This window comes from Triturus cristatus, chromosome 3_2 (assembly GCF_964204655.1).
Source record: "Triturus cristatus chromosome 3_2, aTriCri1.1, whole genome shotgun sequence".
Lineage (NCBI taxonomy): Eukaryota > Metazoa > Chordata > Amphibia > Caudata > Salamandridae > Triturus > Triturus cristatus.
In genome coordinates, this window is record NC_140584.1 from 742,844,387 (window position 1) to 742,865,223 (window position 20,837).

Below are 20,837 nucleotides of genomic sequence, written 5' to 3' on the forward strand. Positions count from 1 at the left end.
AGGTAATTTTACTCCACTGTATTATGTCACTGTACTTCTCTCTCTGTCTTCTTCTTTCTTGAGCACTGTCATTGAATGTCTCGTTATTACAGATAACTGACTAATTGGTTCAAGTGTTTTTTATTCCTTGGAGAAACTGAGTTCTTACTGTATTAATTTTTTGCTCTCATGAAAATAATTAGATAAACATTTAAAACTTCCCCCAAGTCTGATTATTTTAAACCAGAAAGAAAGATCTATGTTATTTCATCATCAACTAGTTCCAACTAAAAAGTCAGTTGACCAGAGGAAAGAACTTTTTGATCAGTGAGAGATTAGTTTAAATCTGACAGGTAACTAATCTTATAAAAAGCAATTATATAACTGACCCCAGGGGTATATACTAGCCTATGTGAATGTGTGTGTGTGTTTATGGTCCCAGGTGAATATATGGTAGTTGAGTACCTGAGATTGGTAACCTGCTGGATCAACACCACATATTTGTGATCTGAAGGAACAAGATAGTTTGATAGATTAAGATGTTTTCCAGTGAAATGACAGTACCCTTGTTTTGTATAATTTGTAATTCTCACCTAGTCTTGATGATGGTTCTGATAAACAACTGAATGGACCAAAACTTTGACAGACTGCATCATTGCAGGGCCTTGACCCCTTCTGTGCTCATGATGGCCTGGAGCCGTCATCATGCATAGTGGGCGTGTGCTCATGACGGCTCCAGGCCGTCATGGCACCCGCCCACAGGCGAAGCGCTGGCGCTCCCCCATAAATGGCCCACTGGATCACCAGCAGAAATTTTGGGGAGTGGCCCCTTGGGCAAGAGTCACTCCCCTTTGGGGGCATTGTTTGTGGCGGTCTTCCCCTATGGGGGGGGGGGGCAGATATCCCAATTTGTTTGATATAGTGCCCACTAGACCACCACGGATTTATTTGAGGAGATTGACCCCTTGGGAAAGGGTCGCTCTGCTTTGGGGGCAATGCTTGTGGCTGTGTCTGGTGGGCAGATCTCGCCATGTTTTTTAAAAAATTGGGCCTACTAGACCACCAGGGATTTGTTTGTGGGGAATGGCCCCTTGGGCAAGGGGTGCTCCCCTTTATGGGAGGATGGTTGTGGCCATTTCTGCCCTCTTTTTGTGGCGGAATAGCAGTATGTTTTTAGGCCCATCTGCCCCCAAAGGGGGCAGAAGCCACTAGACACCAAGGGTTTTTTAATTTTTGTGTTGGGGAGCGGCCTCAAGGGCAAGGGTTGCTCGCCTTTTACGGGGGTGAATATTTTATTTATACTCTTATCCCCACCTACCCCTTAGCTTGGCTGGTGGATTGTGTGTGGACTGGTGCATTATTTGCATATGTGATTGTAATGTTTTTTTCTACTTTTTATTCTAGTGTAAAGCTTTTGATTCCTGTTTGCGGTTTCGACAGTGGTTGTTCTGCAGTTTTGCGTAGTTGCGTTTTTTTGGTACGAATTTTGTTTTTGCTGTATTTACTCCAAATGAGTATTATTGTCATGTATGAATGAATTTTTTTTGGAAGTGGTGTCATAATGACAGCATATTTAGTTAGTGTTTTGAGCATGAAATTCTTTGCGATGTGTTTTGCATTGTCTTATGTGTAATTTTCCTTTCTCTTTCTTTTTTAGTGGGCTATTGTTGATCCATACTGTGTCTGTGCAGAGTAGGTGGTGGTGAGTTTAGCTGCTTCTGGCAAGTGAGTGGTATCGTTTTGGAGTATATAGGTATTTCTGATAAAGGTGCATTTTGTTTATTACTTATTTTACAAAGTGTTTGTTGCCGTTGACTTGTTTGACAAGTTACCTTTATTAGTAAGCATTATGGCTAGCCGTAAAATGACTGCTCAGCAGGTGGTTGGTATCCTTCTTGAATCTTCCTCTGAGCAGGATTATGAGACTGACAGTGTGTCTGAGGGAGAGGAGGGCGGGGAAGATTCAGGCAGTGAGTTTTCTCTCCACATGGAATCATCGGATGATGAAGGTACTCTCACAGTGCAGATGAAGCTACTCTTGGTGTGGATGAAGCTACTCTCAGTGCGGATGAAGTGCCTGTTCTAGAGGAGGATACTGCTGTGCCGATGGTGCAAGAGGCATCTGGATTGCAGCCTGAGGCTGCTAGGCTTCCTACTGGAAGTGCTGGACTCTGGGTTGATCCAAACACTGTGCAGTCGGTGTAGCCTGCCTTAGTGGTGATGCAGGGTGTAGAGTGGATTGTGAAAATGTTTTGCCTATACAGTTTTTTCAGTTGTTTATGGATGATGTATTTTTGGGTGAGATTGTTGAGCAGACTAATTTGCATGCTGAACAGTTTTTGAGGGACAACAGTGACAAACTTAGGCCCCACTCTAGAGCTATCCGGTGGACTCCCACAAATCTGGAAGAGATGAAGAAGTTTTTGGGTTTGACTTTATTGATGGGTTTGATAAGAAAGCCGTCCATGGCTTCATATTGGTCTACCAATCCCTTGATGGCAACGGCCATATTTCTTGCAGTTATGACTCGTGATCGGTATTTACTTTTGCTACAGATGCGGCATTTTGTTGATAAATCTTTGGCGTTGCCACGAGATCACCCTGACTGTGACCGTCTTTTTAAGATTCGACCTGTTCTTGATCACTTTGTAGATCGATTTTCAGAGATCTATACTCCAGAGAAAGAAATATCTATTGATGAGTCTTTGGTCTTGTTCAGGGGCAGTTTGGTTTTTAGGCAGTACATCCCTAGCAAGAGGGCACGCTATGGAATTAAGCTGTATATGTTGTCTGAGAGTAGGACAGGATATGTTTTTAATTTCCGTGTGTACACTGGTAGGGATTCCACTATTGACCCCACTGGTTGTCCGTCCACTTTTGGAGTTTCAGAGAAAATTGTGTGGGATCTTGCTAGAGGACTGTTTAACAGAGGCCACCATTTGTACCTTGATAACTTCTACACTGCTGTGCAGTTGTTTAAGGAATTGTTCCAAGTGGACACTTTTGCTTGTGGCACAATCCGCTCTAACCGTAAAGGTTATCTAAAAGAGCTTGTTTGCTAAAAACTTCACAGGGGACAGTGCAGTTCCTTGCGTAGTGATGAACTACTAGCTGTGAAATTTGTTGACAGGAGGGATGTGTACATGCTGACTACCATCCATGATGAGAGTACTTCCCCTGTGGCTGTTTGGGGTCAGACTGCTGAAGTGCGCAAACCTGTGTGCATTTTAGACTACAATAAGCACATGGATGGTGTTGACAGAGTAGATCAGAGGTTGGAACCTTACACTGCTATTCGTAAGGCTTACGTTTGGTATAAGAAGTTGGCCATCCATCTCTTCAATTTAGCAACTTTCAATGCTTTTGTTGTGTTCAAAGAGTGCTCTCCTGCATCAAAGTTGACTTTTGTTCAGTTTCAGCAGTCTGTGATAGGCAGCCTTGTTGTTGTGGAACAGGCAAGTGTTCCTAGAGTTGGAATGGTGGAGGATGTGGCTCGATTGAAAGATCGCCACTTTACTGATTACATTTCTCCCACACCCACGAAAGACTTTCCCACTAGGAGATGTAGAGTCTGTTGGCGAAGAGGTACGCGGAAGGGGACTCATATTTACTGCCCAGAGTGTCCTTCTAACCCTGGGCTGTGTGTGCCTGCTTGTTTTAGAGCGTACCACACGCAAAATAGTTTTTGGGAGCATCCATGAGTGGTAAAGTGAACTGCCTGGTCTGTATTGTTTAAAAAAAATTATCCTGTTTCAAGGTTGGCAATAGTGCAATGTATTTAGTTTCAGATTTTGTGTTAGTAGATTTGGATCTATTTGCAATTTGTTTGTGCTTTCTTTTTTGTATAAAAAAATCCAAAATGTGATGGCGGTGTGTGTAGGCTGGCGCTTGGCTGGCGGTGTGCATGGACTGGCGCTTGGCTGGTGGTGTGCGTGGACTGGCGCTTGGCTGGCGGTGTGTGTGGACTGGTGCTTGGCTGGCGGTGAGCGTGGACTGGCGCTTGGCTGGCGGTGAGCGTGGACTGGCGCTTGGCTGGCGGTGTGCATGGACTGGGGCTTGGCTGGCGATGTGCGTGGACTGGCGCTTGGCTGGCGGTGTGCGTGGAGTGACTTGCTGCTGGTCACTACACACACTGTTAGCTGAGCGCCACTCCACGCAATCCATCAGCTCGTGTGGTTGCTTTGTCAGGAATGTGGGCGTGTGAAAGTGATGGGCCCATGAATGGCGCGGTCTGCTGGTGTGAGAGTTGTAATGTGATGGGCCCGCGGCTGGCACTGTGAATGGTTTTGTATGCGTCACACGTATGAAAGGTGCATGAATGGCCTGTAAAGAGGTCGGTGCCTTGTCGTGGCTTTACAGCTCATGAGCTGTGAGTCAATGGTTCAGTTTCTCGTCCTTTCAATTATTAACAGTGCATTTCATTTTTGTGAAATCACTTGCTAATACAACTGTATACACTGAACCATCACTCACCCTCGTGCCAAATCCAACCAGTATGTGTGTGTGCTTGAGGATTAGATGGCTGTGCATTAATATTTGTCTTTTTTGTCTTTCTGAAGCAGGGAGTACCGTGTCCCTTTTTGTGAATGTTGCAGTGTGTTGGTTTCATGCCTGGTAGTGTGAATGGTCTTGTGTGCATCACGTATGAAAGGTGTGTGAATGGTCTGTAAAGTGGTTGGTGCCTTACCGTGGCTTTACAACTCACGAGCTGCGAGTCACTGGTTCAGTTTTTTGTCCGTTTAATTATTGACAGTGCATTTCATTTTTGTGAAATCTCTTGTTAATAAAATTTTATATACTGAACCATCACTCGTCCTCGTGCCAAATCCAACCAGTATGTGTGTGTGCTTGAGGAATAGATGGCTGTGCAGGAATCTTTGTCTTTTTAGTCTCTCTACCAAGGTGTACATTCCATCTAAGAATAACCTACCAACTGTAGATATTGTCGTAAACCCATGGGAGTACATGGTGATGTCTTTCTTGTGAATCCCAACAAGTTACTTTATCCACAATGTCCTGCAAACTTCAAAATGTCTGTCACATTTTCCTTGCAATATTGTGCCAAACTTTTCGCGCTGCAGAAATAAACTAATTATCTCAAAACGAACTGGTTTTGCAAGGGGGGTCACTTGGGTTTTTGGCCCCGTGCTCGGCAGCCATCTAAGGAACCCTTCCAAATCCGCACCTTTCTGAAAACTAGACACCCGGGAGATTCCATGGAGGTATGGCTTGCGTGGATCCCCCAACGTTTCCTTAACCATAATCCCATGCTAACCTCCAATTTAGATGAAAAAAATCACTTTTTTCACACATTTTTGTGCGGGAAAGTTGTGGCATCACCGGGCTGACACAAATTTCCTACCACCCAGCATTCCCCCGGGTCTCCAGATGAAAACGGTGCCTCACTCGTGTGAGAGGCCCAAGTACCCGCGACAGGCAAGGGCCCAAAACATATTGAGGCAACATCATTTTGATGTCGCCTCACTACATTTTGTGGATCCACTCAGATTCCAGAACTTTGCACCACAGAAATGTGGGGAAAATGTGCTTTTTTTGCCAATTTTTAGGTTTGCAAGGGATTCTGGGTAACAGAACCTGGTGGGAGGCAGTCAAGTCACCCTATCCTGGATTCCCCTGGGTGTCTAGTTTTCAAAAATGTATAGCTTTGCTAGGTTTCCCTAGGTGCCGGCAGAGCTATGGTTCAAAAACTACAGCTAGGAACTTTGCCAAAAAAGGGTCATTTTTCACTGAGAAATTGAGGTGTGTCCACGTTGCGTTTTACGCCATTTCCTGTTGCGGGAACTAGGCCGACCCACACAAGTGAGGTGCCATTTTTCTCGGAAGACTTTGGGGAATGCGGGTGGGTGGAAATTTGAGGATCCACACAGATTCCAGAACTTTCGACCATAGAAATGTGGGGAAAATGTGTTTGTTTTTACAAAATGTTAGGTTTGCAAGGGATTCTAGGTAACATAACCTGGTGAGAGGCAGTCAAGTCACCCCATCCTGGTTTCCCCTGGGTGTCTAGTTTCCAAAAATGTATAGGTTTGCTAGGTGTCCCTAGGTGCCGGAAGAGTTAGGGTTCAAAAACTACAGCTAGGCACTTTGCAAAAAAAGGGTCATTTTTCATTGTGAAAATGTGGTGTGATCACGTTGGGTTTTGAGCCATTTCCTGTCGTGGACACTATGCCTACCCACACAAGTGAGGTACTGTTTTTATCGGGAGACTTAGGGTAATTCAGATTTGTAAAGCAACTGTTATTACCTATTGACTTTCGATACATTTCTGCCTTCCAAATGAAAGACATTGTGTAAAAAAGAAGTCATTTAAAAAAATTACCAATAATTCTCATGCTGGGGAGGAGCCAAGATGGCGATCGGGACGGCAGCGTAGGCTCCCGGCTCTGTGAACCTCCACATCCCGCACAGATATCCTGCATGATATCCTTAGCCTGCGCTATATGCCCGTGTTGGTGGCTGAGAGCGGCAACCGATCGTGTGATTTTGAAGTTTCTGGCGGCGGTACCGCCGGAGAAATCTCCATTTGAAGTTTGCGGCCTGTGCAACCCTGGAACCGGGACCTCGGGTGGACAACGTGGCCGGGCGGCAGTTCAACAACAGCGGCCATTGGTGACTGGGTGGAGTCGGAGTACCGGAGCGGTGCGAATATTGGCCTGAATTTCGCTGTGGTCATTCCTACCACTGAGCGTAGCGGAACGAGTCCATGCCCGGGGTGGCAATTCCAGGATTCTCCGGTAATTGCCTGAGCCTTCGCCGGTGAGCTGCCCGGACGCTGCCCGTAACGCGTCCCGATTTCCGCGGACTGCTCCCGGATTTTCGCGGGCGCTGGTCCGTGGTGGGGATGACTGTCACCTGTGGTCACACACTGGATATATATTTTTGTCTGCCCCCGGAACCCTGTTTCCAGTGACATGGAACTCGATGCGCCTGTGCCTGAGTCCTGGTCCCAATCTGGGATGAACCTACCCGGCGGCCATCTTGCGAGGATGGAGTCTATCATCCTGTACACTGGGTCTCAGCAAGATTGGGAGCGTAGCGGTGCGGGCGCCGGGAGCTGGGCTGGGGTACGGTGACCTTCTCGAAGCTCTCGGTGCCCTTCATTCCACCCTGGTTCACGGCGCCTCGGTATTGGGGAGAAAGCTTGATAGTGTTGCTTTAGCGTCGGAACAGGTGCGATCTGCCTGTCCCCAGGCACACAGGGACTTGTCACACTTTACACAGGAGGACAGTGTCGTGGCCGCCCCTGTGAATAGGGGAAAGCTGGAAACTTCGGACAATGTGCCAACGTGTGATTGGCTGGCTGTGGGTCCGGTCTGTTCCGGAGGTTTTGGATTTGAGCGGGGGGTGGTGGCTTTGTCCCACGCGCAACCTCCGGCGACCCAGGCAATATTCCAGCAACAGTCGCCTGCTCTGGCTGATTCCGCCTTCCTGGACCTTGTGTGCATTACAGATCCTGGGGCAGTACTGGGAAAGATGGTCCTCCATAATGTTGACTGTGTTGGTGTTCAGAGACGTCCACCCTACATGTGTGTGTCGCTTCCTGGTCTTTTTTGGACGCTCCTCATCCTTGTAACATTGGACATGGCACTGGGTCGATGGGTATGCATGGGTGGATTCGCAAAGAGTGGCCAAGGATAAGGCTGATCCTTCAGAGGTTGTCATCTAACAGGCGGGCGGGCACAGGGGTTGCGTGCTCTCACGACATAACTAATATTGTAATAGGTGCATAATGCTCCCCATTTTTTTTCTTTGACATGGTCGATTTTGTGTTTGTTTACTGTTTGCTTTGGGGAGGAACATATTGTGCGGGAGGGAGAAGCCGGGGGCATGTTTTGAAGGCCCTCCTCCAGTTTATTAATACTCTCTTTACTCCCCCGTCTGGTGGGGTTTCCTTTCTTACTCCATTTTCTCTGTTTCTTCTATATTTCGGGTCTGGTTCCGGGGCGACAGCCACACTGCTGGGGGGGGGGGGCCGTACTCATCTGCACAGGTGCAGGGTGGGGGGTTGGGGGAGGGGATTCTTTAGTTTTTTCCTTTGTTTCTATGGCCTCCTTTTTCTTCTCTTATTCTTCTTTGTCTTCTTTTCTGGGGTCAGCACGGTAGGTCTCCTTTGCTGCCAATCACTGTTTTTTATGTGTGCCTCAATTTCCGTGGTGATTTCTGGGTCTTAGGGCAGGGGACTGCAGGCGCAAATGGCCGTGATATTCCTCCACATCCTGAACCTCCTGTTTTAGCGCCATTGCCTGGATAGATTGCGGTTTATTGTTGGCGTTTACTATTCTGCCTGCCATTTTTTGCTGCTGGGAAATTGTTTGGCACCTGATCCTTCTATCCCTTATTATAAAATGAAAACCTTTTGTATCCTGGTCCCTATTTGGGCTGTTCAGTGGCCAAGAGTATGCTAGCATGGAGAATCTGCTCCCCGAGGTGCTGCCTGTGATTAAAATTTGCTTCTGTTACTCTGACTGCTTAGCGGCCGGCCCCGGGGGTTGTAGGCCCATACTTGTCTTTTGTTGAAATGTCAATAAAGGGTTTTACCAAAAAAAAAAAACAAAAAAAAAAATTCTCATGCTAGTATGAGTATTCCCAATTTTGGAAATGTGCAAATATCTACTGTTTCTAAACTCTATATTTTGTTCCCATTTCAGAAATACATAGGTGTCTTTCATACCGATTCTTCCATGTATACATTTTCCCACAATAATTGCTATATACCCGGTACATAATAAAAAGCCATTGCAAATTGCTGCTCAGTTTTTTACTCTGGGTTCGTCGGGTTCTTGGTGAACCTACAAGTCCTATATATCCCCACAACCAGTAAGGTCCAGCGGATGTAACTGTATATTGCTTTCAAAGAGCTGTCATAATTAGAAGAAGTTACAGGTGAAAACGTTGACACAATAGGCTGTTATTTTCAACTAATTTTCCAATTATTCCTATATTTAACTGTTATTTTCTATAAAGAAACCTTGATGGATCTACACAAATGACCCCTTGCTGAATTCATAATTTTGTCTACTTTTCTAAAATGTATAGCTTTCCAGGATCCATTATTGGTTTCATACCCATTTCTACCATTAACTGGAAGGAAGTTGAAAGCACAAAAAATAGCCAGAATAGGCTATGTCCCAGAAAAATGCCAAAACTGTGTAAAAAATGTTGGTTTTCTGACAAAAGTCTGTAATTTCCTAAAAGTTGGGAAAATTGTGATTTGAACCCCAAAAACCCTTTTTTGATACCATTTGCAGGGAAAAACCCAGACGCTTTCATTTGCAGCCCTTTCCCCCCCCCCAAAACATTTTTTTGCTGTATTTTGGCTAATTTCTGGGAACCCTCCAGGGGAATTCACAAACCCTGGGTACCTTTACAATCCCCATGATGTTGGAAGAAAAGGACGCAAATTTGGCGTGGATACCTTATGTAGTCAAAAGGTTACAGGGGCCTTAGCGTGCACTACCCGAAATAGCCAAAAAAAGGCTTAGCACAGGGGGTGAAAAGGTCTAGCAGCGAAGGGGTTAAGGAGCACGATAGATAACCTTTTGGCCCGTCTCATGCAGTTGGAGGATGGTGCTTTTTTATATTTTGCCCAATGTTGTTTCTCTCCTTTTTAATATGTGGAAAATATTTATGAACTGTTTGTCTATACAAAAAAATTCCGTTTAGAAGGGTTGATGGACAGGGTTCAAGATAGGGGTTTGTTCTATTTAATCTTCTATAACTTGTCTTTGTATACAAGGTTTAGTGGGTGGGTTCTAGTCAGGGGTAGGCTGGCTTGAATTATAATGAATTATATAATAAATTGAAAAATGGTTTGATTTTTTATATACTCTGAAAACCTCTTTTCTCTTTTTTCTGTCATTATCAGGATCGTTTAAGCTATTCTTGTGATGTATCAATGTACAATTTCAATTTAGAGTGCCCAATTGAGGGTTTGTTGTGTTTGACTGGTTATCCCAGCCCCTAGTTGTCAATTAAAAAAGGGTACCCCTTTTTTTTGGTGAAAAAATAATAAGCATAGGTTTGTAAAAAAGCAGCGTCTTGATGCTTTAATTGTATGTACCCTTTGACCATCTGAATACACAAGAAAGTATCGCACAACAGAAAGCCTTATATTTTCCCCCTTTCCTGCAGAAATCTCACTGGTCTCCTGCTTGGTTTTTGATTTTGGATCTATGTGACCAATCAACTCATGTATGTTTGAAAGATTTCCTAAAACAATTCCTTCAGGAGTGTTTGTGTTGTTTGCATTATGTACCGATCACCTGAGGGAATACTGGGTTGCCCCTATTGCGTGTTACAGTCACCCACTACCAGCGCCTACGGCAGGAGGTGGCTCCTGCAAGGTTGCGGGAAGGTTGAGAAGTTTCTGTTGCTCCCTTCTCTTCTGACTGCTGTAGGGGGCCACAGCGTGTGCCTTGGTCTGCGGGTGCTAGCACAGCTCCTCACTTACGGAGAGGGGCGCTGAGAGTAAAAGAGGGGTATATACCTGCAAAGCTTTGATCCCCAGCAGGCCAGCATGTTTTGATATGGAAGGGACCATGCCTGCGTCCTGCTTGCCATCCTTAAGGAAGCCCTACTGGACATAGCTAGAATCACGGAAGGCATACAATTTCTCAAGAGAATGGGTAGTATGCCTCCCTGGCTTGGGGGCCTGGAAGGCCTCAGTGTATTGTGCGGGAGCTGAGGGCATGCTTGCCTCTGCTTCCCCCGGCCCCCAACCATGAAGACATGTCTGTCTGCCTTGGTGTCCCAGCACCCTTTGATGTGTTGCACTGAGGTTGTGGGAATGCTGTAGCTCTGCTTCCCTTCACCATGTTGAATGCTTCCCAACCTGTGTGTGCCAGGCTCCACAGGGAATAAACAACTCTCACCCCTTTGGTAATTTCTCTAACTGGATGAGGGTGTGGCATGGTTGCACTCTGCTATCCACCACAGTGGAGCCATACCTGCTGCCCTTGGAGTATGAGCAAAGGGATGGGGCATGCTTGCACTCTGCTCCACACTTCATGGTGGGCTATGCTTGCATGGCTTCGTGTCCTGGCTGTCCTGCATTTTTTATGTGGGTGAGAGCATGCTTGCACCTTGCTCACCACCCCCTGAGGGACTACACCTGATGGGATTGAGATGCTGAGGAGGCCTACATGCTCGGACTAGAGTGCGGGAGGTGCTTGTGCTCTGCTCCCCATCACAGGGAATGCGGCATGTCTGTTATGCTTGGTGTCCCACAAGCTTCTATGTATTGTGCTGGGAGTAGAGGCCCCATGGCACTTTAAGAATTAGACCAGCAGTAAATGGACCGATGTTAAACCTTTACATTTAGCCATTCAGTGCAGCACTTTGGAAGGTGCAGTACAAGGGCCACAGGCAGGAGACAGCAAAGAGAAACTGCAACTTCGTAGAATGGAGTGCTGTCTGGTAACATGTGCTTCACATCCAAATGCATAAAACATCTAAGACGCGGATTATACTCCTATTATTGGTGCGCTGTGAAACCTCTAGGTGATGGGGTGAGTAAACACAGACAAGGCATCTTGGTTTGCTCACCCGAATATGAATGGGAAATGGCAAAGTGAGTGGTTTGGTTTATTTATTATTATGCATGATTAATTAAAACCTTTGCATATACAAGAATAAAATTCCACTCATTCCATGATAAAATCACTATGTACAATTAAAACTTATTTGTCACAATCAATAAGGTTTTTAACAATTTTGCAAAAGTTAGCTGTTGTTGTTATTATAACTGTAGCTGAAGGTGTTTTGATTTAAATTTCATATAGAACTTAGTCTTTCAGCGACTCAATCCGGGTTTTTTTTTTTTTAGTCTCTTTGGGGTAATGTCAAGGAATTTAATTAACCTACAGTTTAACTGTACCCGGTCGGGGTTAAAGCACAACATTAATGCTTGTCTACATGATCTGACACCATATTGTTTGAAGGCGGGTTTTAGTAGGGTACTCCGGATATCTTTTAACTTTTTGCAAATGCATATAATATGGATTGCATCTTCTGTACCGCTACTACATAGCCGGCATTGGTCGTTTTCATCCTTTCTCCCCCAGGGAGGCGAGAATTGGTTGAAGGGTCCTGCCCCCAGTCTTAGTCTGAGGAATGTTTCCTTAATAATAGTTTTTAAGCCCACTTTCAGGTAGGGCTGAGGTGTTAATTTATTATAAGTGTGTAAGACCATCCAGCCATGTGATCTATTCGCTAGAGTGTTTTTATCCTCTAGTGCGGATAGGGTACGAGTTACCTTTGTGACTGTTTTTTTAAAAATATGAATGGGAAATGACAAAGTGAGTGTTCCATCTTAAGTCTTTCTTTCGATTTTTTTTTTTTTAAACTACTATGACAATGGTCCCTTGCAAAAGAATACATTTTAATCTCATCTCCTGGCGAGACTTGCAGGCCTTAGAAACACGAATGAACAACCTGTAAGTTAAATTCCTATTGCAAATTGATCTTAAGCGACAGTATTTCGCAGACCACTAAAGCCTTCAACACTTAAGTTCAGCTACCCCTTGAGTCTCAATGCTGGTCACGGTCTACAGACCTGAAAATAAGATCTCAGTTTTTCCCCCAAGATGTTTCAGAAATAAGCTTCACATCTTGTAACAGATGGTCTTGCTACAATAAAAGTATTATTTCCGAGTGCATTTTATAAATACTCAAAAAACACAATCAAATGATAAACTAATGTGGAGACAAGATATATAAACATCAATAACGGCTTCTTTTTAAAATGTTGTGAATACAGTGTGAATCCCTACTTATATGTATTACTACATTGGTTGCTAGATAGAAAACACAGACACAATTATTATATATTGCCTGCGAATATGATACGTTATAACAAATGAATTAGTACTTGAATGTATTCTATTTCTTATTTTATTCTCTACCTGAGCTTTTCATCATGTTTGTAACATATTTTTCACCAATTGGTGATTTTTTGGTGATTTACGAGCAGCCGACACGTGTTTTGCCCCCTACTAGCCCATCGGCCTGGGGCTTTCTCATGGCTGCAAAGATAGGATTATCATCATCAGTCCTAAAGTTCACTTAAAATCAAGTATAGCCACCACCAGGTGCAGGGTGAAGGAAGACATTAAATCACATTAGAGGTGATGTTTCCATCATCATACTGCCAGGATGTCAATGGTAAGGATATATCAACAGTGATATCAAAGGATGAGGTGTATTCGTGAAAAAGCGATTGAATCGATCTGGTGCGTTCGCATGTTACTGAGACATGATTAGTAATTGATTTCTGGAAAGACAGATGTGAAAAAGGTGCCCCAGGTCAATGGGTCAATAAGGGGCAAAACATGTGCCGGCTGCTCTTAAATCACCCACAAATCACCAATTCATGAAAAATATGGTATGAACATGATGAAAAGCTCAGATGGAGCATAAAAGAAGATTTAAAACAAATGAATTAGTACTTGATTTTATTCTAACGCATCACATTCATAGGATGAATTCAGAAACTATCTGTAACTAAATATAAGGATACATCCAACCAATTTCCACAATTGTTCATAACGGAGGCATGAAAGGTCCAAACCTCGAGTTAGATTTGTACTGCTAAACAAACAAAAAAGAAGGGGCATTATTCTTCAGGGAGAGAGTACCTTGGACCTTATAACCTGAAGATTACTACATTATATACATATGTACATATTTTTTCTCTCTAAAAGAAATCGGAGGTTAAAGTGGAGTTATATGTGCAAAACATAGCAAGATTTTACCTTATGTTAAAAAAACCTTAGAAATTTACTGGAAAAGTACTACTGTTTAAAAAACAAAAAAAACACTTGACATTCGCCAGTTATACGGAACTGAAATAAGTTTAACTAGCACCACTGTTGTGCACAGCGATCACTGATGATATCTGAAATCTATGGTTGTGGAAGTTATACTATATAAGAAAGAATCTCTCTGCAAGTCTCTACACATTCTGAGCAACAACGTTTTTAAAATCTGACTTGTATTAAACTGATTCTGATATCTTCTTGCAACAAGTAACTAACTGCTTTTTTGCTGTGCCTAATGTTGCACCAGTTATTCTAATTTTACTCTTCACGTTTACAAACATCCGATCTCCTTCATGTGAAAGAGCACCACACTAAAGATTTAAGTGGTATGTGGGCAGGATAATGGTGTAACCATGTATTATAGGAAATAAAGTAACTCGGCCTTCAACCTGTTTCCTCTATATGGTCACAGAACTCCTCAGTTACTTGGAATATCCTTATAATCGAGGGTGGGATTACATATATGACATGGTATTCAAAAGTAAAGCAAGCCCCAGTGCCAGACAGGCTATTTTGCCATGTCAGAGGGATGGGAAGATATATGGCCGCAGAGGCTGTGTTGATTTGCTAATCTTGCTATTTCATTTTTATCACAGCGCTGAATTATCATATGTCGATGATACTGCGTGTAAACCTAGGTAGATGCTAGGGGGCGTCTTTATTGATGCAGATTTTCTCTTCTTTTCTGCAGGTCTTTCAGAAGGGTGTCGCCACCAGTAACCTCAGGGAAATGGGTAAAAAGGGGCTGTAGTTATTATGGCATTCAGTATACTGGTTTGTATAATCCCTTCACCAACACCCCGGGTATGACACACTATGTCCTAATGCGACAAGGCATCCTTCGTTTTCTGTTGGTCAAAGTCAGGGGATTTTTCCCTGCTTTCAGTCAAGGGGGGGGAGGGGGGGGGTGGGGGGGGGGGGGTTCCAGGTTCTCGCAAGTTTACACTGCATATCTAATGATAGGTATGTAATGGTCAAAAGAGCCCGGAGGTGTTTCTTACACACATCCCTTCACGCGTCCTAAAAAGGAAAATACCCGACTTCATATACTTTAAGAGAATGAAGAATGCCTGTTTTTGCAGTCTGCTTCTTCTTTCCCTTCCCAGAGTTGTCGGCGATTCCCGCTGTAGGAGGATCTGCTCCCGATGTATTGAATCGAACAAATAACTATTTTTATTCGGTTGATAGTACAACCATAAAAGTGTAACATACATGCACAGTATGAAATACAAACGAAATAGTGAGGCGCATCCACCGACTGACAGCTGGAAAAAGGTTAAAAACCATACAGTAAAATCCAAAACGCCATTTAAACAAGGTGCATTGTGCCTCGTGATCATACAGCAGCCTAGAGGAATCAATTAGCAGCAATAATCATTAAAAAGTGAAAAAAAACATACAATAAAAACCTGAGCCAATTTGAATGAAATGCATAGTGCTTCGTGAATGTGTAGCAGCATGAATAAATCGGCTTACAGCAGTACAAGTCTCTTCATCAGAGAGTCGCTGACAAAGTGATAAGCTGAGAAATAGTGTTCCTTATTCTCAGAAAAGGGACCACACTTTTAGTATATAATTCATATAACTTACAGAAGAAAAGCATATGAACCATTGATTGATTAGCGCCATTATTACACAGGCAAGGGCTTGTATCTAGATTTGACTGATACGCTATGGGAAAACACAGTAGGTATTGAACAGTATCAGCTCTGAATTGAAACAAAAGCGACCACTCCCAATTCCTTCTTGGTTTCCACAAATAGCTGTAAGAGTTCACCCCCATATTTATCATTAGATAATTAGCAATAGTTGTTTTTTTGGATTCCTCACTGACCCGCCTTTTGTGTAAGTAGGCTAGTAATGCTGCGGCCACCTGTTTTTTATCAATCACAGGACTTGAAGCTTGGTCAGAAAAGGCATGAGAGAGACCAGCCTCTTCGAATTTGTCTTTCACATACGCTAACCAAGGGATTGACAATCCTTTGTCACACGCCAAATGGTCATAACTTATTGCCCTTGTTAGAGATGCTTCTTCAGCTCACTGTGACAAATAAAATGTGAGGATGATGCTGGGGCAGCCAGAATTCTCCTACAGAAGATGTTTTCCTCCCTCTGTATGGGCGTGCAGTCAGCGATTCCCCAAACACTGGCCCCGTAAGAAGCCGCCGGGGCACATTGTTCCGGTGTAAATTTGTAGCACTGGGGCCGAAGACCAAACACTGGTAGGACGGGAAAGGCTAAGAAGTGATCCGTTTGACTTAGATAGCTTAGCCCTACAATGCAGGACTTTCGGTGCCCAGGAGCCCGTCACACTAAAGGCAACACCAAAATAGGAAAAGGATTTGGTGCTTAATAGGGTGTTTGAGCCGACTACAATCTTGGATATAAATGACTTTGCAAAATGTGTTGCTAGATACACTTTGGCCATACAATTCACAAAGGTATGAACTACCGAACGCAGAGCCTTAGAAGTGCAGGCCATCAGGATCGCTTCATCTGCGTACAAAAGGGCTAGGAGTGGAGAATCACTTATCATTGGTATGTCCAGGGTGCTAGCTGCCACATGGCTTTTAAGATTGTTTATGGATAAAATGAATAGTGAAGGGGCAAGTGCGCACCCTTGGCGCACTCCACGCTTAATTTGAAAAGCATCTGTCACTTCACCTCTCTGACGGTACCATACCCGTGCTGTGGTATTTGTGTGAAGTGAGGCCAGTATATTTATAAGCGTCATATCAAGTCCCATCTTGCTCAGGAGATGCAAGAGCCTGTTGCGAATTAAGCAGTCAAAACCCATGGCCAAGTCCATGAAACCTAAGTATAATGATGACTGCTTTGCCATTGTATACTTGCTAATCACCAGATTCAAATGAAGGAACTACATTGCCGATTCCAGCCCGAAAGCTATATTGGCTTGGGTGCAGAATATTATTATCCATCGTCCACGCTTGAAAGACCCATCCAAAAATGTGTGCCGTTATATCAATGAATGAGATAGGGCAATAGCAATAGGGCTTTGAGTGGCCACCTTTTTTGAAAATAGGAAAACTAGTAAACATCAACCAAGAACTTGGTCTAGTGGAGTGACCTAAGCTGTTGAAAATATTAGTTAGCAAAGGGGCCTCTATGTCTAAATTTGATTTTATTAAATCAATCATAACTCCCATCGGGGCCAGGAGATTTACCACCTGCACTCTGTTGAATAGCTAAAACAACTTCATGAGGGGAGAACCTTAAAATGTTAGAAGAAGAAGCAACCTGGCCACATGAGCAAATTCGGATCAGGATCTAAGTATATCTAAGTGAAATGTTCAACCCATACCTCACTCTATATATGGCACCAAATGGTAGAAGATGTCTGATCCAAGGAACGCATACTGGTCCCTGCTGGTTGTTAACTGCATTCCGCCTCTGTGTGGATACTGATTTATACTCCTTTCACAATGTGATCACCTCTTTGTGTTCTCTAGGGTTCTTAGCCAAAGCTCTATATAATAAACAGTTAGCTAGAGAGCATTTGTGGTCAAACCACCGTGGACACTGTGCCACGGGTCTATGGGGCTTACTAATGGATTTTCCCATCTCCTCACATAGGCCTACAAAAGCACTAACTACTGTTCCCTGTTCTTCGGACTCTTCTAGACACCCCATTATTAATTAAATGTTCTCAGATATTACCTTCTTTAGAAATTGCACAGAATCAGTCAATTTACAACACACTCATAAATTATCCGTAGATGGTCGTATCTCACTAAGACCAGTTGCTAGTTTAGGGATCTTTCTAGCGGGGATGTCGAGTGATGTTACAACAGGATTATGCAAAACCAAAGGGGATGATGGACGGAGTGTTGAACTTTGCAAGCACTCACCCGCAGTCAACTGATCTGGGTTTAATCCATCATCATTCTTTAGCTCACTCCACCACCCCAGTTCAGACATGGCCATATGCAAATCAGTCTGACCCTGTGCCTCATGGGAACAGTCCAGCCCGAACTGCCAAGCCATGTCTTCCCTGGACCGGAAACAAGCATCCTGGGACCGGTTTCTGGCTAATCAGCCGTTATCAGCCAGGCTAGCTTGAATCCAGTGGCAAAGTGAGCAAGGGACCCATGTCTGGGCATACCCAGCCAACTTAGGGCGAACAAAGCACAACCAAAGGGGATGATGGACGGAGTGTTGAACATTTCAAGCACTCACACCCAGTCAACTGATCTGGGTTTAATCCATCCTCATTCTTTAGCTCACTCCGCCACCCCAGTTCAGACATGGCCATATGCAAATCAGTTTTACCCCTACGCCTCATGGGAACAGTCCAGCCCAAACTGCCAAGTCATGTCTTCCCTGGACCAGAAACAAGCATCCTGGGACCAGTTTCTGGCTAATCAGCCGTCATCAGCCAGGCTAGCTTGAATCCAGTGGCAAACTGAGCAAGGGACCCCACGTCTGGGCATACCCTGCCAACTTAGGGCGAACAAAGCAAAACCAAAGGGGATGATGGACGGAGTGTTGAACATTGCAAGCACTCACCCCCAGTCAGCTGATCTGGGTTTAATCTATCAGCATTCTTTAGCTCACTCCGCCTCCCCAGTTCAGACATGGCCATATGCAAATCAGTCTGACCCTGTGATCACTGAATTGAGTGGCCACAATAGTACTATGCACCAAACGATTTGTCAAATATATAGTAGATTACAGAAGAACAATTTGTTCGTCTAGAGAAAGGCACTCCAGAATTGCCTATACCAGCTATCTCCATTACATTGAACAGCCTCCAACTCCTTACCCCTAGTATCCCCGCCATTATCATCAATTATAGTATTTTTATTTTTGGGCAGAGCTTTCTTAGTTGTTTCAGGCTTCTCAGTGTTATCGTCTTTCTCATTCTTTTCTGCCTTCCCCCATGCATGTCAAACCGCTTTCCCCGATCCTCCACAGTCATTGTGGTTAGTTGGTTAATTACGATCGCTGTGGGCAGAGAAGATTGTGTATATTTACCTCTGGTTGTCTTCCTGCCCTGTCATCTTTACTTGATTTGTGTAGAGTCCTCGCTTGAAACATTGTTTCCTCCGTGAGCCGCTCTGCCACAGTAGCCAGAAAGTAGAAAACACACTCCCGGGCCAGCCGTGTTGCACAGAGGGTGACAAAGGTTTTCCCTTCTGACCCAACATTGCCCCGGGGATCGCCAAGAGTATTCTTGACAGCTGCTCATCGAGATCGAGCCGCAGGCCAGAAGACGTCAGTGATGCCGGATCAGGCAGCATAGGTGCAGGAGCTGGCGGCGGCGCAAGTTGGTTGCATTCCTCGTGTATACCACATTGATCGTATCTGCTCCCACTAAAGATTACAATACGAAGGTATTTCATCTGCCGATGCGCTGTACAAGGGCATTCTGCAGTTTTCTTGGTTATTTCGGGGGATGAGACCAGTGGAGTGCTGCGGGTGAGATGCTCACTCAGACGCCATCTTGCCTCATGACCATGTTATCTAAATGATTTCGAACAGATGTATGCAGAGTATGAATCATAGATTCCTAAAACAATATATCTGCTAGGACCGGTTAAACTAGTTTTCCAGGCGTACAAGACCTTCTGCTCCCTGTCGAGCTAGTCAAAAACAAACAGGTTTTTAACGCATCAGACCAAATCTAGAGGAGAAACTATAAACTGGAACATAAAGAAACATATTTGTAAAACTAAGGACATATAGAAAAATGATTATCGAGATGTGCATTAATTTCTTTAGAAATGTTATTCAAGAGACTTCCAATTTCTCCAAGGCGGTTTAAAAACAGTTAATCCTCTCACTAAACCGGACAACAAAGGAAAGCAATTTCCCTAATCTCAATACTTTTAGATCTAATTTTTTCCACTCTGAATATCAGCATGGCAGATAACTTCTCTGATCAAATGATAATACATTTTCAATTATTGACCTCATATCTTACAACATCCTCTTTACCAGTGATTAGGTCAGGGTCTCCATTGGAAGCTTGATCCGCAGGAGGTTTCCAGGTCTGGACTATTTAAGTCATATCCTAGCCCTTGTTTTAATGCCTCTATTGTCTCAATCTCAGTTCCATCTATTTACAAGCGGTCAATTGTTATTACTTTGCTGGGGAAAAAAACAACTATCCTCATTCACTGAGCAAATATCATCCTATCGCTGAACTGCCTGTAGCAAGAAATGTTTAGAGAAACATATCAATGGGCAAATTACTACTTTTGTGACAAGCAAAGCAGTTCTTGACCTGTCACAATTGGCTTTGGATCTATGCACAGCACAGAATCAGCTTCAGTTTTTGTGTTAATAATATCTGCAGGATGATAGAGGAGTGTGGCAGAGTAGCCTTAATTCTGTTAGATTTCTTAGCTGCCTTTGATACGATCTCTCATCATATCTTAAGTATAAGACTGTAAGAGAGCGAAACTTGAGAATCAGCATTCGACTGGATTCAATCATTTATTAAAAGGTAGAAATCAAGCAGTCAAATTATCATTCATTTAGTCAGATTTGACACCATTGAATTAAGGGATACTGAAGAGGTCCTCATTAAGCCCGAGTCGGTTTAAATTATATGTTTCTCCACTACACTGAGTTCTTGGATCTTTCAGGCTCACATGTATGACTTACACTAACAATACTCACCAAGTTGGTAATTAGACGGGATGACACTTAAGAAGAAACTAAATCTAAGTTTAAGAGCTCTGTTATTGGAGTGGCCTCTTGGATGAGAACATATTTGCTTAAGCTTAACACATCTTCGATGATATGACCTCAGAATGGGATATAACCTGGTGCCCTACATAACTGGCAACTACGCCTGTCCCAGTTAGTTCTGTAAAATATAATTGACAATTCTTTACTCCAGAGACCCCAGAATAATAAATTGGCATCTACCTCCTTTAAACACTTTATCCCAAAATAAAAATTGCAGTTTTTACCAATATGCTTCAGGAAAGAGATTATTCACGCCATCATACTTTCGTTGATGGATTACTACAACATTGTGGACCAAAGTGT

General features: G+C 43.7%; 1 protein-coding gene across 1 annotated transcript in view; it reads right to left on the minus strand.

Annotated features, from left to right (window-relative positions):
- HIBCH (3-hydroxyisobutyryl-CoA hydrolase) overlaps window positions 1–20,837 on the minus strand; it is a 951,762-nt gene that overhangs the window by 815,263 nt on the left and 115,662 nt on the right. The gene's annotated exons all lie outside the window — the stretch shown is intronic.